Below are 17,359 nucleotides of genomic sequence, written 5' to 3'. Positions count from 1 at the left end.
CTTATCTTTCATTTTTTTTTTCTGGCATTTTGTAGGCACTTAAAAAGAAAGTGATATTGAGTATTATTTCATTGCAACAAATAAACATGAACCTAGAGCTGCTTACAGAGAGCCTCCATGCCTTACTTGTCTCACTCTCTACTCAGCTCAGACTAAATCATCCCTTTGGAATGCCATGAGAAGACATTCTATCCTTTGTTAAGGGATTTGACTGACCACAATTATATTATTATGCCTATGTGTGTTGAAAAATTCCAGGGAAAGTTAGAAAGAATCACATGGGATTTTGGCTTCAATCAAATGAAACCAGTTTGGAATGAAAAAGCAAAGATACTTTGTCTGAGCAATGAAAGAAATTTCACAACTATTAAAAGTATCAGTTTTACTGCAAACTTTTTCTTTCCTTGAATATCCTTATAAATTGTACTTACAGTGGTGTAAGTGTACAATTTTTAGAGGATGAATAAGGATCTTGGTGTTGCAAAATGTCACTTCTGTTACATGGTATCCAGCTTCTTTCAGTGTCTAAGATTATGTATTGGATCAATTTCCTACAGTATATGTAAATATTTTTTTGCCACTTCTATTATACATGCTTGCTCAGCTTGGGTTCTCTGGTCATCAATTCTATGGTACTGTCATCAGAATCATTAATTTTCTGCCTCCTTTTTCTTCCTCTGCCCCCACCAGTCATTCCCTAACCCTTAATGAATTCAAGACCTAGCTTCCCTGTTTTACCACTTAGGCTACTGAACACTGTAGAAATAAAATTGTATAACCACAAACTGGAACTACTACAAGTTTAGTATTTTAAAGTCTAGCTGGACTCTCAGTGCCACTTGGCAATCCTTTTACTTGATGCTGGTTAGTAGCCTGAACTCTTTCTTTTTGCGTCCATAACTTTGCCTCAGTCTTGACAAAGGAAATAGGACTGTCAGACGCTAATAATTTCCCTTCCCTACATTATAAAACTGCCCAAAGTAACATCCATCCTTCTTTTTTTTGTATGAAGGGAAAATGCGTTGATATTCATCAGCTGTATGCTATATGTCTCCAGCCAAGCCTCCTCCCTGAACTCCAGACTCATACTTATCGTGTACTAAACATTTCCACTAGATATCAAACAGGCTTCTTAAATGTAACATATTCGGAACAATACTCCTGATCTTCCTTGCCAAATCCTGCTTTTCCATTATATTCCCCATGCCAGTTAGTGGTGACCATACTTCTAGTTGTTAAGGTCCCAAATTTTGAAGTCCTCCTTGGCACCCAAGTTACTGTAATCTTTTGTTGGGTTATTGCAGTAACTCTAATTTTTTTCTCTTTCATCTCCCTTGTGGCCTCACAGATTGTTCTCAACACTGCAGCTGGAGTCATTCATTATACTAAAAATGTAAATCAGATCACAGTTTCTGCTTCAAACTCTCCATTGTCTTCCCATTTTATCCCAAGCAGAAGCCCAAGTTTTTACAGTGGCCCATAATGCTCTATACCAACAGGCTCACCATTGCCTCTTTGACCTCATGGCTGACTACTCTCCTCACTCATCTACCTCCTTGCCCTTCCTTGAATAGGATGGATTTGTTTTGGCCTTAGGCCTTTGCATTTGTTGCTCTTTGCCTGCAACAGACTTCCCCAGGTAATTTGCATGCCTTTCCTTTTACTTCGTTCAGGTTGTTGTTGAAATATTTTTTTTCTCCATGAGCTTTTTTCTGATCACTTTGTTTAAAACTATCCTGGGGCACCTGGGTGGCTCAGTCAGTTAAGCGTCCAACTTCAGCTCAGGTCATGATCTCACCGTTCATGAGTTGGAGCCCCACATCAGGCTCTGTGCTGACAGCTCAGAGCCTGGAGCCTGCTTCGGATTCTGTGTCTCCCTCTCTCTGCTCCTCCCCTGCTCATGCTCTCTCTCTCTCTCTCAAAAATAAATAAACATCAAAAAAATTTAAAAAAAATCCCCAACTACCTAATCCCACTGACCACTCTCTAGCTCCCTTTTGTGTCTTACTTTTCTCCACTGTGCTTACTATGATAAAACATTTTATATATTCACTTCTTTTGTTCATTGTCTCTTCCACCAGAATGTAAGCATTAAACAAGGGATTTTTTTTATTTGTTTACTGCTATATTTCCCAATGTTTATGATATTGCTTGGCACATAATAGAAGCTCAATAAATATTTGTTGAATGAAGTGATTTTTTACTTGCTAAGGAACTTCTGCGTTTATATACTGAATCCAATTTCTACTGTCTTTGTTAAAGAATTCATTCATCATCTATTCTCATATTTTCCTGCATTTTTCCTCTTTCCCTCTCATCTAAATCAATGCTTTCAACTATATAATTATATATATAGTTAAATATCACTAATATTAAAAAAAATCTACCCTGTGGTTTCTCGTTCAGGCTGACTTTTTATGAGATTTATAATAAGAAAACACAAAATGAAATAAACACATTGTAGGAAAGATAAGATAGGATGGAGATCAAAAATGAATTTTTAAAAGATGTCTGAAAATTGGAAAAAGAATGGGAGCAAGTTGAAAGATGAAATTGAATTTGAGGGCAACTATGGCTCAGAAAACATGGAAGAAAGAGCCTGAGTGTGTGTGTGTGTGTGTGTGTGTGTGTGTGTGTGTGTATGTTTGAGAAACTGTTAGCTAATCTTCCTGTGATGCCCAGAAAGCATTTTGACTCCCAACTGACAGGGAGAAAAGGCAGAATGAGAAGTGAAGCTAACAACTCAATCTGTTTTATTTCCTCTAACTTGGCCCATGTCTAGTTTCTCTAATGATTCTGTGTTTGGTGGTCTTTTGAGGGAGAAGAATAAGGGGATTTCTTTTTTTTTTTTTTTTTTTTTTTTTTTTTTTTTTTTAAAATTTTTTTTTCAACGTTTTTTTTTTTTTTTTGGGACAGAGAGAAACAGAGCATGAACAGGGGAGGGGCAGAGAGAGAGGGAGACACAGAATCGGAAACAGGCTCCAGGCTCCGAGCCATCAGCCCAGAGCCTGATGCGGGGCTCGAACTCACAGACCGCGAAATCGTGACCTGGCCGAAGTCGGACGCTTAACCGACTGCGCCACCCAGGCGCCCCAAATAAGGGGATTTCTTAATGAGTAGGAGAAGAATAAGGGGATTTCTTAATGAGTAGCAAAAAATGGGGGAAATTTTAATTCGATTGGATGTTTAAAATGCAACTTGTATCCTAATCATCATACCTTTGTTTCTGCTGTTGTCATCTTGGAAGACCTCTTATCCAGTTTTTATATATCCTGATTTTAAGAAAATAAACAAGCCCCACTCCCTCCACAGACTTTGATGAAATCCCTGGCCCACTCACAGCTGTCTGACTCCCTTACGTATATCATTTGTTCATCACATTTAGCCCCATTTTATACTGTATAGTCTAATAATTGAGAACACGGAAATTAGTAGTTTATTGCATGCCATTAAGCAGAATATATTTTAATAATTACTATAGGTTTTCAGTATATGTTTATTTATTGGTAGCAATTTATGAAAGAACATCGATTTTCCCTTAACCTAAAATTTCCTGTAAGATCTTGTACTTTCTTCTTCTTTTCAAAACTAAATCTACATTCAATAATAGTGTGGTTTCCATTCCCATAGCTCCTTTATTCCTTAAACCTCTATAAATTGCTTTAATCCCTCTATTCTGCTAACACTACTCTCATTGGGCTACAGAGTAACTTCTTAGTTGCCAGGGGAAAATATACATTTCAGTTCTGATTTTTCTTGATCAATTCAACATCAACATCTTGACCACTTCTTGAGTCTTGAGTCCTCTTGAAATTTCTTGAATCTTCTCTGTTGGATTCCAGAAAAGTGTCCTTCCTGGCTCACCTCCCACCTGTGAACATTTCTTCTCAGTTTTCCTCATAGGCATAAGTATCCAAGACCTTTTGTAGATCTTTTACTCCATAGCTGGTTAGTATTATGTACCAGAAATACAATTTATGATGAATTATCCAGTAAGCAGGGCTACTATCATATTTAATGGGAAATGTTCTTAAGAATTGAAATCTGTAGACAAGTGTAACAGATCAAATAATATATCCTAAGGGAAAGAACATTGGGATAAAAGCATAGTTTTGAACATCAAGAATTGTGAGAAAAAGTTTCTGTGGGGAAGTTAAAAGACATTTTTTTGTGTGTTCACAGGTACAATTATAAAGAACGCTTCCAAAGCCAACACTTTCTAGCCATTGCTAGAAAAAAAAATTTAATACAGTTCTTAGAGAACTCATCTCCACAGAAATTCTCTCTTACTCCCCTATGCTCCCCCAAACACTGCTCTGTAGAATAGATGCATTAATAATGCATCAATTATACATCATTTTGAGGTGCTGGTAGGAGTAGGAAGTGCCCTTATTTCCCACTCCTCTTGTCCTTAGGGGGAATTTTTTTTTCCCTCTCAGTCCCTTTACCCTCTGTTTCCTAGGAGATGCAGAGTGATTTAGAGCTTAGTGAGTTTTATAGGAGGACCTGACAAGTTAGTCCCCTCCTCCCCCCTTGAACCTTTGGGGTCTGCCTGCCTACAGAGAATCTGCACTAGTAGATCATGAGGAAAGCATAGTGGTATAAGTCCCAAACTTGCTTTTTATTTGCAATGAGTAGGTGAGAGCACTTACTTAATTCTAGGGGCTCAGAATCAGTAAGTCCATCGTTGCCACATGTTGTCTAAGAGCCCTGTTTTGGTCCCTATCTGCTTCCTTCTTTTGTTTATCTCAATGAACATTTTGTTCATTTTTTGAACATCTCCTCATTCAGGAGGGGAAAACAAGGAAGTTGTTAATAGTCCCTCAAGCTCTAGTATTATCTTCCAATAGAGTCTCGCCTTATTATTGTGATACCATGCACAGTGAAAACTATCATTTCACTGACATATTATTCTACCTGGCAGTAGCTTCAAATAGAAATCTTTCTATGATTTTCTTCCCTGATGATGAGTGATGTTGAACACCTTTTCATGTGTCTGTTAGCCATCTGGATGTCTTCTTTGGAAAAATGTCTATCCATGTCTTCTGCTCATTTCTTCACTAGATTATTTGTTTTTTGGGTGTTGAGTTTGATAAGTTTTTTTTTTTTTTATAGATTTTGGATACTAACCCTTTATCTGATAATGTCATTTGCAAACATCTTCTCCCATTCAGTCGGTTGCCTTTTAGTTTTGTTGATTGTTTTCTTTGTTGTACAGAAGGCTTTTATCTTGATGAGGTCCTAATAGTTCATTTTTGCTTTTTTATCTTGATGAGGTTCAATATGGAGACATGTCAAGTAAGAAGTTGCTGTGGCCAAAATATAGACACTTTGGGGATTATTTCATGATTTCATGCTTCCAAAGAAACAAAAGTACAGCCCCATCTGACATATTCACCATATTCATCTCACAGTAGTGGATTCAGCTAGAATTCCTGTGGCCATGTATTTTTGTTCCTCATTTTTGTCATGTAGATAACAAAAAAATTTCTATGATATAACAAAGTAGCAGAAGACTAGAAATATGTGCAAGAAAAATCCTGCTTTCTTCATTGGAAAACTAAATTAAATCTTGTCTAATATCATATTGTTCTCATTTCTAGGGTTTTCTTAAATCAAATCTGAGTGAAAACCAATTTTCTCCAAACTCTAGAACTTTATTTTTCTGAAACCATTTATTAAAAAAACAACAACAAAAAAAAACCCTTTGAAATTAGGCTCAGAATCCATGACAAATGAAAATCCTTTCCTTTGGGGTTTTCACTGCTACATAATAGTCATAAAATGCATTTTATAGGATTTACTTGAGGATATTAAAATGTTATAGGCTTTCATAGACAGTTCCAATCAGCATCTCTGATTTATATGTAAGGGAAACCTTGAGTCATTCCGGGTTAGAAGGAAAATGCCTGGAACACTTAAAAACTGAAATTCTAAGGTTATACTCCTGAGCCATACTAGGTCCAGTCAGCTTAATTTAGCAAAAGTTTACAGAGTAACTACCATGTATGAAGCATGGTGTTAGAAGCTGGGGGATTCAAAGATTAACCAGACCTGGTCCTTGTCCCTGAGATTCTTACTCATAAATGGGAGAGACAGATGTGAATTCAACCAACCAGCTGATCCTCCTCTTCTGAGGTACCAGAATCAAGCAGGCTAGATTTGAGCCAAATGGATTAATGCTAAGTTTGGGTTTTTAAAGTCTGGATCTTGATCTGGTAAGTGCTCTAAAGTATCCAAGACTGGGCAGAATTAGTTGATAAACAAAAACAAAAACAAACCACTACCACCACCACCAACAACAACAAAACAGTCTTTGGAGAATTCTAAGGTCTCTTACTTCCAGGCTTTAGAAATAGAATTTATTCTTCGTATATTAAAATCTAAAGGACCAGGAATCTGGTAGACAGTAGGACCAAATAGAGAATAAGAACAAGGCAAGAGGAAAATGAGAGAACCCAAAATCTTGCAGAGAGCAGGCTGGCCAGCTTGTGACTCATTTCTGGTGGCTGCTGGCCATGTAAATTGGGAGCTAACAGCCTGAGTTGGGAGAACACCAGCCAAGCACTAGATCATCATAGTGTAGTGGGAGGAGGACAGGGATTTCAGCAAATCACATAAGCTGGTTGTCATTTTCATCAAGTTCAGTTTTTAAAACTGGTGCATGGGGGCTTTCCGTAGAAGAAATAAGGTTATGTAGAGGTGGGCTACCTAAAATAAGCAAGAATATTAGCATATCCATACACTTTTTGGGATTTCTACATTTGCTTTCTTGTATGTCATATTTTTACCTGTATCTCTGGGGTTGAGTGAGACAAGCCCCACTTCAAACCATTAGGAATGAGAAGGATACATGGTTCTCCAAAAGGAATACTGGGTACTATTTCAAAATTTAAGGGGAACAGATTTCAGACTGGCAAAAATAGATGTCCTGCACAAAGAGGAAAGTCAGAATATCAAATGCGACTGAAGACAAGGATTATGAGGAATAAAGAAGACCTCTGAATTTGTCAATAATCACGAATGTGATAAAAGCAGCAGGAGGTAGGAAAGCTTTGCAGCCGAGCAGATATCAATCTGAATCTTGGTTCTGCCTCTTAGCAGTTTTGTAATTTCTGAAGTTATTTGAGCCTCAATGGTAAAGCCAAAATTATGATTCATACACAATAACTTGAATATGGAAGATTACAATCTACCCCCCAACCCTGGTATATTGGTAGTTATTATTATTATCAACAAACCAAAAAAATAAAGAATGGAAAGGAAATAAAAATAATAAGTTTTTAGTTCTGATGTAAGAAGGGTAATCAAATGAAAGAAAATAGATGATAGCTAGATGGTGGCATCAAGTTAAACTTGTTTTTACCAACCTTCCTCTCCCCACATCAAGATAGGGCAGATCTGTGAGGCTTGGTAGAAATAGCCAACTGAAGAAAAGATTACAGAGGAAGGAGATAAATGAGGGAAATTAACAAGTCACTTAAATAATGTTAAGAGAAGGCTATTTCTCTTCCAAAATTAAAGATTAAGACAAGATGACAGCCACTTGTTACCTTCATAGGCTGTCTCGGGTATTAATTCTTCTGTAAAGTTCTCCTTGATGCCTCTAGCTAGGCCCAGTAACTCCTCCCTCTAGCCCTCGATGCCCTTGACATATCCTTCACCATAGCCTTTACCACACTGTAAGGTGACATTCAACTTATACATGTCTTTCTATCATGTTGTAAACTTTGACACTGGTCTCCATGCTGAGCACAGTTCTTAATTTCTATTCCCTACTCACTAAATGTTATTTGAATGAATGTATGAATAAGCACAAGTAATTGCTTTCCTTTTCTCCTAAAAACAATACTACTACTACTACTGACTTTAATCTCTTGGGTGATTTGATAGAGAAGATTAGTGTCTGGCCAATTGTTTATAGACTGGGACATATGAAAGACAACCCTGTCTTAATAAATTTGAAGGTTAAGGTTTCATCTGTAGAATGCACCCAGAAGAGCCATTGTCGTCCTTCTTCCTGAGCTGCAAGTTTACAAGTCTCTCTCCTTATTTAACTATGTAATCCTCCAGGCTAGAAGCCAAATATTATTCATCTTGGTATATAGTCCCCTAAATTTCACTCACACCCTCAACTCCATAGCAGAAACTTCATTCAGTCCCTGACACTTAGAGAAATTCTGTAAATGTTTGGGTAATCAATAAACTAGTACAACCCAGGTAAGTGAGATTTAAACAATGCCTAGAGTGGTATTATTTAAATGTACAGTTAAATAGTTGTGCCTCTGTTACAGAGCATTTGTTTATAAAATGATTTAAGCACATCATTCACACATCATAAAACTGCCCCCTTTTAATCCCTTTGTTATATTACATGGTGAAACAGTTAGCTGTGATACCCCCACTGAGAGTATTTAGTGTAGATAACCTAGTTCAGTGGGAGAAGAGAACGGATTTTAACTGTTACTTATTTCTTATATTTGTAGCTGAGTTGACCATGCCAGAGAAAAGCTATAATCATTGACTTTCTTGATTTTTGCATATGGAACATGGAAAACTGTCTGTGGTGAAGGGGAATAAGTAAATAAAGGAGGTTGGGGTCCATCTTTGTGATGAAATGTAGTTTAGTATTAAGAAGGAAATCCTTCATTCCCAAAGATTGACAAGGGTGATACTTAGAAGAGAATCCCATATGGTTAAATTCAGGGCTTTGCAAGAATTCTACCCAACAACCTCCTCTGTAGCATTTTCATTTGATTGATTTGGATCATTTTCCTTTACTTTAAGCCTTTCCCTTGAAACTACTTATTCCAAGATTCTTAAATCAGTGGCAAAAAGAATTGTTGGCCAAAGTTACTGCCTCCCTTATACAAATGGTCTTTTCAAATTATGAGACTTTCATTTAAAACTGGCTCTATGCAGCCATGATGTTTTCAGTTTGCAATTGTGCAAGACCTGTTTTGTGATTTTTGCCACTGGACCTGGTCTGTTCTTTCTCCTTTCTTGCAACGCTTGTCTTTTCTCTTTGCTGAGGTGATTTGAGAAACATGGAGAGGCTTATAGGTGATTGCACGTTGGTCTTTTTATTTTCAGTTTAACGTTGACTCTTTCAAAGATAGATTGGCATGGATTACTGCTTATTGTATAGAATTTCAGTAGTCATTGGACAAACATTATACAGCACTGTCTATGAGCCAGATATCGAAGATACCTACGTGTTCATATACTCTAGGAGTCATGTCTTATAGAGAAGACATTTAAGCCTGTTAACATTTCCTGATCAGAGTGATGAGTGCCATAATAGTAAGCACAGGGGCCTTCTGAAACACTGAGGGACATCTAATTTCACAGTGAAGGGAGTGGCATACTTTCTGGGTGGGTGACACAATCCTTAGAATAAGAATGAGAGTGTAGTGCTTGGGTGACTCAGCCTGGTTAAGCATCCAACTTCAGCCCAGGTCATGATCTCACAGTTTGTGAGTTCAAGCCCTGTGTCAGGCTCTGTGCTGACAGCCCAGAGCCTGGAGCCTGCTTCAGATTCTCTCTCTCTCTCTCTCTCTCTCTGCCCCTTCCCCACTCATGCTCTGTCTCTCTCTCTCTCTCTCAAAAATAAATAAACATTAAGAAATTTTTTTTAAATGAATAAGAGTGAGAGTTATCCAGGGAAGAGGAGGGAGAAGTAAGACAGACAAGATGGACAAGGACTTCTGAAGAAGCAGAAGTTTGGGAAACTGCAAGAAATTCTGTGTAGCCCATAATGAGAATGAAAAGGAGCAAGTCATGAAATGAAGCTGGTGGAGAAAAAAAAGATGTTAAATTATAAGCATTTACCATTTTTCATCTCCAATCTTCTATGCAATGTGGATACCAAAGATAATAGTTCTTATATCCTAGGTGAGTGAGAGAGATGGTTATGGCAAGTGAAAGAAGTTAAGGATTGCTTCATATACTAAAAAAGATGGATAGACCCATAGGGAGAACAGAGGATTTGGGATATAAGGCCTAGAGTCTCAAATAGTCTGGATGGAGAAAGAAGTATATGAACAAGTTGAGGATATGATGGAGGAGATAGAGGGAAAGGGAGAAACTAAGAGAGAAAGACATATACACATACAAATACACATATAACACAGGGACACTGAGGCACACAACAGAGTGAGGTAGAGACACTTAAACAAAAGAACATATGTCCATCAGTGAGTGAATGGATAAGGATGTGACACACACACACACACACACACACACACACAGAGGAATATTATTTAGTCGTGAGAAATAATAAAACACTGCCATTTGCAACAGCATGGATGGACCTTGAGGGCATTATGCTAAGTGAGACAAGTCAGAGTAAGACAAATACTGTATGATCTCACTCATATGTGAAATCTAAAAAAGCTGGACTCATAGAAAGATGAGAATGGCAGTTACCAAGGTCTGGGGGATGGAATAAGTAAGATGCCATCTAAGAGTACAAATTTGCAACTTGTAGATAAGTAAGTCCTGAAGATCTAATGCACAGCGTAGTGATTATAGTCAACAGTACTGTATCACAAATGTCAAAGTTGCTAAGAGACTAGGCCATAAATGTTCTCACCACAAAAAAAGAAATAATGACATAATAGAGGTGTTACCTAATGCTAGGGTGGTAATCTTATTGCAATATATAAATGTATGAAATCAAAATGTTAAGCTTACACAATGTTATATGACAATTGTCTCAATTAGAAAAGAAAAGAAAAGAAAAGAAAAGAAAAGAAAAGAAAAGAATGCACACCAAGAAATATGAGATAGAGGTAGTGAGACAACAGAGAAATAGATATAGAGACACATTTAAAAAGACAGATATTAAATAGAGCTATAGAGAGCAAAAAGTGAAGCAGCTACCACAGAAGCTACAACTTTGGGGCAAGAGGGCTACTTATAGAGGTTTTTAAGGAAGGTTTTTAAGGAAGAGAACCTTTACTGTCTCATGTAATGCTCTTTGTTTCTCCACAGAAAGTTTAGTAAAACTGCCCTACTTATAAACATTTTTAGAATTTGTGTTTTCACTTTAGGATGTGTAAACATGGCCAGACTGGCCCCATAGGTGCCCAGTGATGTACCACAGTGGTGAAACAGCGATGGGAACAGGGCAGGCATGTGTGCTGCATTACAGGGTTGGAGTTCCTCACTGTGATTCATGTGGCCAGAATGTGACTTTTCTCTGTTCTGAACCCAGTAATCATGCAGAGAGAGCTCTGAGGAGTCAGACTGTACCTCAGAAAGACAGTTGGGCATCATCTTGACTGGGAAGTCTTCCTAGATCTCAGAGATCTGATTAGATGCCCTCTTCTGTGTTCCTACAGCACCTTGCTTCACCCCATTCATCACAGGCAGAATATAGGTGAACTCTAGTGACATAGTCACATGGGGCCGTGTATCCTCATTCTCCACATGTACATTTCAATAGACAGCATAAAATTTGATATCAGTAGAAACACTGGATTCTGACTTTTTATAGTGAATGGGTACAGTATTTGCTGGAAAACAGCCCATTTATTCATGGACATGTTTTTACACATGAATCCTGGAGAATAGCTCAAATGGAGAGAAAGTCTCAATTATTCACCTCAACCAGCCAAGCTGGGACAAATTCTCTGTTATCTTTTTGCTCTTCTAACTTACCAAAGTCAAGTCTTAAAGGTTCAATGCTAATGAATATTATTATTCCCACATTTCCTAGGAGAAACAGCTAGGCTATGTTAAGAGAGACTGCTCAAGGTGAGATTAATAGTAGATGGCAAATAGATGTCCAGATCATAGATTCTCTGTTTATGTCACTGTAATTTCCCCTCTACAGTATTACTTCTTACTTCAAGGGAGTTCAATGATTTGGAAGAAGGATATAGATGCCTCAACTAGTTCACATACTTATGCCATCTCTGAATTATCAGGAGGTCAGATGGAAATTATAGGTGGTTGGACCAACTTCACACATTCTTTTCTTGATCAACTACAGATTCTCACTCCTACTAATGGTCAAATACCTTGACATTCTTGTTTACTTCCTTATATTAGGCACACCTAACTGTGAATAGTGAATTACAGTGGACAGGCCAGGTAGAAAGGGTCGAGGACTTGGAAATGGTTTCTCCCACTGTGATAGGAATTTTCTGTGATAGAAAGAGATCCATCTACAGGCAGAAGGATAACTCCAGTTCAGCAAGTGGAACATGGATGTCAGTGAGTGAATTACTCTATAGAAGATAGTACTAGGGCGGCAGTCTGCCATCATGGGAATGAGACAGGAGGAGTCTAATGCTAATTCTTTCAACTAGAGGAATAAGGAGTGTGAAGCAACCATAGCTGAAAACAGGCCCCACACCTTGGTACAAGGGCAAGATATCCTGTTCAAAGAGGACAGTAGAAGACTAAAATAATGCAAGAAAGGTTTCAGTCCCTAAGATTTCTGAGTGCATTAGTAGCCTAGGACCTAACATGTGAGAAGAATGTAAGGGCTTGTATAGCAGGACGAATAATGATATCAAGTCAAAAAATGGTGAATGGAGATGCATAAAGCCCGTTTACCTAAAGTCTAGATTTGTCCTAGAAAATGTGGTTGGCTAAGTGCGCATATTGGGGTCAAGATATAACAGAAGAGGAGGAGTGCAGAGTTTAGGAAACAATAAAGTCTTAATACTTGTTTATTGAATAGATAGCAGTACTATTTTGGAGCATCTGACTCAGCTGCTGATGCAGAGATGTGTAACAAGATCGAAAAGTCACTCTAAAAGATGCTTGGTTCAAAACAATATGCTTGCAGGACAAAAACAATAATGTAAAATGTCTGTTGAAATTTGAAGTATCAGGGTAGTGCTAAGAATATATCATTTGATTAGGACTATGCATAAAGAATAAGTAAACACTTGAATCATTTTCATTTGCAAAACAAAAACAAAAACAAAAAAATGTCTGTTTTTATTGCCTTGCTGTCAAATAGAATACTGTGGAGGAAGAAAAACTCACCACATGATATACCATTAAAATAATAAAAAACATTTTTATTATTGAGCATTCCAGTTGGATGCTCTTCTAAGAAAGAGCCCTTTAATACATCCTTTCAAGGAGCCCCATCTTCAAAAACAGATTCCATTTATTATCTATTTAATCAGATGGCAGCATAGGTGTTTACCTACATTTGATCTGGTAGACATTATTTGCTTAATACCTAAATCACTGTGTAGAAACCATGGTAACTACAAGCTGAATGTCAGTATACATGTTGGCAATGATCCTTAAAATATTTTAAAAGCATCACAGCCATGAATTAGGTCTAAAGGAACTGATAATTATTTTCTGGAGTGTATGCTAAATATTAGTCTTGCTGGGTCATCCCTATTACCCACTGTAAGGTGAAGGCTATCGTCAAGTTTAACCACAGCTTTTGGACACAGTAGTGGATGTAGAGGAGAACTTTCTTTTACCTGTTTTATTATATAAAATCAAGTGAATGGACCCCTGTCTGGCCTTATACTGTGGCTACTTCTATTCTTCATTATCTCAGTGTTGAAAGGTGGGAGATTGGACAACAGAAGGAGGTGAATTATATATACTTTACAGGACATATTGTGGTCACATCCTATCTCTTGGCTCAGATTTAAAGGCATCACAGTTTTGAAGATCCAGTGGCTTAAAACCAGCAACCAACTGAACTGAATACTACCTAAACACTGCATTATATTTACCACATCATGCAGCATTATAAATAATTCAGCACAAGTGGCACTTCTAGTGCAAATGAACTTAGGCCATTTTGTAGCATTAACTCTGATGATTTTGTTCACATTTATTTTCTAATCCAATCTTGGCTCATCTATAATGGATTTCTTAGATCACCCATTTAGAATAGCCAGGTTTATTCTGGACTCACACAGAAACAATGGCTAGCTCAAGTTGATAGTTGTAAAGAGAGATCTAATTTCCCAGTATGGATAGATTTTTTTTTTTAGGTGCAATACAGAGGATCTCTGCTTTTCAAAGTAGCCAGTGCCACCGTGGCTGGAATCTGGTTGGTCTAGATTAGAAAGATATTTGTGTCCTGGAGTGCTGAGTACAAGTCCTGTCTGTGTGACAATTCTACTTCTTTGAGAAAGCAAGCAAGACTGACCAGTCTCTCAGGGTGCAGACAGTATAAATTAACATAATATTGTCAAGCATTTTTGGTCAAGATAGACTATTATAGTAAAATGATATATTTTCCTTTATGATGTTTGATGAGCAGCTATAACCATAGATTTTCTAAGGAAAACTGTCCTCTGAGAAGGTAGTTTCAGGCAACCGTGCTGTGTAACATGCAACCCTGTGGCATATGATTGGTTGCCCCCTGGCGATAAGACTCAATAGGCAACTGAACCAAGGTTAGCCAATCCATACCATGAACAGCAGCCCATGATGTGATGTTATCCAAAAGTTCTGTTCCTAAAAGGATGAAAGGTTATTAGTTGTGCCCATTAGATTACTTCTCTTAGGACTTTGCACTGCCAAATATAAAAAATAAACCAGAGGGTATCAGGAAGAGAAATAGAGAACAAGAAGAATACAGAGAATAGCTGAGTCAGTTGAAAGGTATATATTTTGACTGAAAACCCCTGGGCTTTTGCTGCTACAGCTGCCTTAGATTCTGCATGACTCTCATTCTAACCCCTATGATCTCTATCCCAGTTTCTGCCCTTCCTGATATCTGGCTTTTCAGTCTCCTTTGTCTTCTAGGAAGATACTCTAAAGATAAAAAAAGGGACTTGTTTACTTATTTCCATATAATAAAATCCCTATTACATAACATCAATTTAAGTTAGTATCTGTCCTTATGGCAATGACAATGATAAAAGTAAAGTAAATAGAGACTGTGAACAGAGAAGTTCTGAAAAATGTTTTAAATTGGAGTCACTTTCTGCTGTCCTGTCTAATAAGGAGAACAAATGGTGTGCCTAGATTTTAAACCACAGTAGCAAGTATCTCAGTGTTAATAGAGTCAGGACTCTCATTCTGTAGTTCTGAAATTTTGAATTTTGTCTGCCACCCGCCCCTCCCCCCCCCCTCCCGCAAAGTACAAACCTCAGTTTGGTTTCAGTCTTTTAAATAGGGGAGTGTGTGCTGGTTGTTTCCCTGTTTGCTCTCAGATTATTCTCCTGCCTTTTTCTTTTTCTGTGTTATACAGCAAGAAACTACATTTCCCAGACTTCTTTGCCAACTAGCTTCAGGTAGGTTGAAGAGCAAAAGGAAGGCGGAAGCTAGAGTAGCTGTCCCTTTCTTGGTCAGCTACGGATGGAACTCCAGCAACACCCTCATTTGCTCTAGCTGCCACCAAACAGGTCTGCCCTCTGTGGTACGGACTCCTGGCAGGTCTGGTAAGCCTTCTGTTCTTCCAGCTTTCATTGGGTGACACTAGATTCTGGGCTCTAGGAAGACCACACCTCCCCTTCTCTCCCACCCTAGGGGCCACAGAGGCTTCTTGCTGTTGCTCAACTCTGTCTTTTATTTATTCCTTACTTGATATTCTTTTACATCTGTTTTGATTCCTTTACATCTGTTCTCTTACTACTATAACCAGTTTCCTGACCTGGATCAGTTGTTTAACGGAGCATCCGTCCATATCTGTAAAGTGGAGAAAATAAGACCCAATGCAAAATGTTGTTGAAGGAATCCTATACTGGCCCATAGTGCTCTCAAGTGGCTATATGGGACTGACTAAACACTGAAAGATCCAGGCTTCTGAGGTAGAGTCTATTTTGTTAATACACAGCAGTTAATTCTTCAGCGCTATGGACCAGCCCCAGGCTAATGAGTACCTACAGTTTAAAAACAGTGGATGTGATTAAATTAAGCCATTTTGCAGAAAGGAAGCATGAGTTGGTCCTCAAGGAGAGGTATATGTAGGTGACTGGATACTTCCTATCACAATGACTCTGGATATATGGCCTAGCACATTACCATATTAAAGTTTCCAAGAATGTCAAAGGAAAAAAGAATTAACTTTTTCTACATGGCAGAAAACTTGGCTACCCCAGCAGTTTTACACTGTACAACTTTAGCTCCTGGAGGGAAATTATGTCATCTTCTTATTGATCTACAAGTCTAAACACCCCAGACAAAAGACTGTGTTGACCACTTGCTGATCAATAAGCCATGGCTGGGACTAGTAGGTATGACTCATGCTGTATTGAGGAGGCAGCTTCTAAGGAAACATTTGGAAAGAGTGGGAAGGCCAGCCAGTTCCTAGAGAAGGGAAAAGGGATACTGGAACAGGAAATTTCATAAGTGTTCATTAAAAAGTATGGATGAGGTAAACAAAAGAGTCTGCAAGTATAAAGATAATGACCTAGCCTAGTAGAGTACACAAATTGGGGGAAAAAAAGAAGATGGTGTTGCAGAAGAAATAGAATTTTCAGTGAATGGCAGATACAGAAGAGGAAGAGTCAAAGACAACCAGAAGGTTTAAAATCTGAGTGATGGGAGCTCCTGGGTGGCTCAGTGGGTTAAGTGTATGACTTTGGCTCAGGTCATGATCTTACGGCTCTTGGGTTTGAGCCCTGTGTGGGGCTCAGTGGTGACAGCTCAGAGCCTGGAGTCTGCTTCAGATTGTGTCTCCCTCTCTCTCTCTGCCCCCCCCCTCCAACTTGTGCATATGCGCGTGCGTGCTCTCTCTGTGTCTCTCAAAAATGAATAAACAATAAGAAAAAGAAGAATCCCTTTCTTTTAAAAAAAAAGTTAGAATCTGAGTGATGAAAGGAATATTTTGCTTAAACACTTATGTAGTACTTATGACATGCCTAGAACTATTTTTAAGTACTTTATAGAAATTAACTGATTTAATTCTTAATAACAACCTACTGTGGTAAGGAAAAAAAAGGTACAAGGAGGTTAAGCAACTTGTCCAAGACCACAGTTAGGTGGCAGAATAGGACTTCAGACCTAGCAGGCCTGTTATAGAGTAACAAAACAGCAGTGGCAGTCAGACTTATATGCTAAACCATCCAGGGGCTGAGACACAGCTTCTGATGATTGCTGCCATAGAAGATAGAACAAGCATCTTTTCATGACTCATTTACCTTGAATGGGTTACAGGTCCATTCCTGAATGGGTCATTGTAACCAGTGTGATAGGCTATATACATGATTAGCTAATATATATCAGGACTGGGACAATCCTACATAAGCAACAAGGACTGACAAGGGATGAGAAGGAATTCCCAGAAAATAAAAATTTGGTTGCTATTGATAGACGATGAGGAAATAGAGGTTGGAGACAAAAATAACAAATGTAATACCACAAAAAAGGAAACAAAGTAGAGGATTTTACTCTTAGAAGGGACAATAGAAGC

At 38.1% G+C, this 17,359-nt stretch overlaps 1 long non-coding RNA gene across 2 annotated transcripts in view; it reads left to right on the top strand.

Annotated features, from left to right (window-relative positions):
• The window catches only part of LOC125924764 (uncharacterized), an 87,404-nt gene that overhangs the window by 32,538 nt on the left and 37,507 nt on the right, over positions 1-17,359 (top strand). For both annotated transcript variants that reach the window (XR_007458550.1, XR_007458549.1), the window contains exon 4: positions 15,197-15,386. This is a non-coding gene — a long non-coding RNA (uncharacterized LOC125924764). The remainder of the gene's footprint in view (positions 1-15,196; positions 15,387-17,359) is intronic.

The sequence above is a fragment of the Panthera uncia genome, chromosome F2 (assembly GCF_023721935.1).
Source record: "Panthera uncia isolate 11264 chromosome F2, Puncia_PCG_1.0, whole genome shotgun sequence".
NCBI classification, from domain to species: Eukaryota; Metazoa; Chordata; class Mammalia; order Carnivora; family Felidae; genus Panthera; species Panthera uncia.
Note: the sequence above shows the minus strand (reverse complement) of the source record. Positions and strands in the feature narration are given on the sequence as shown.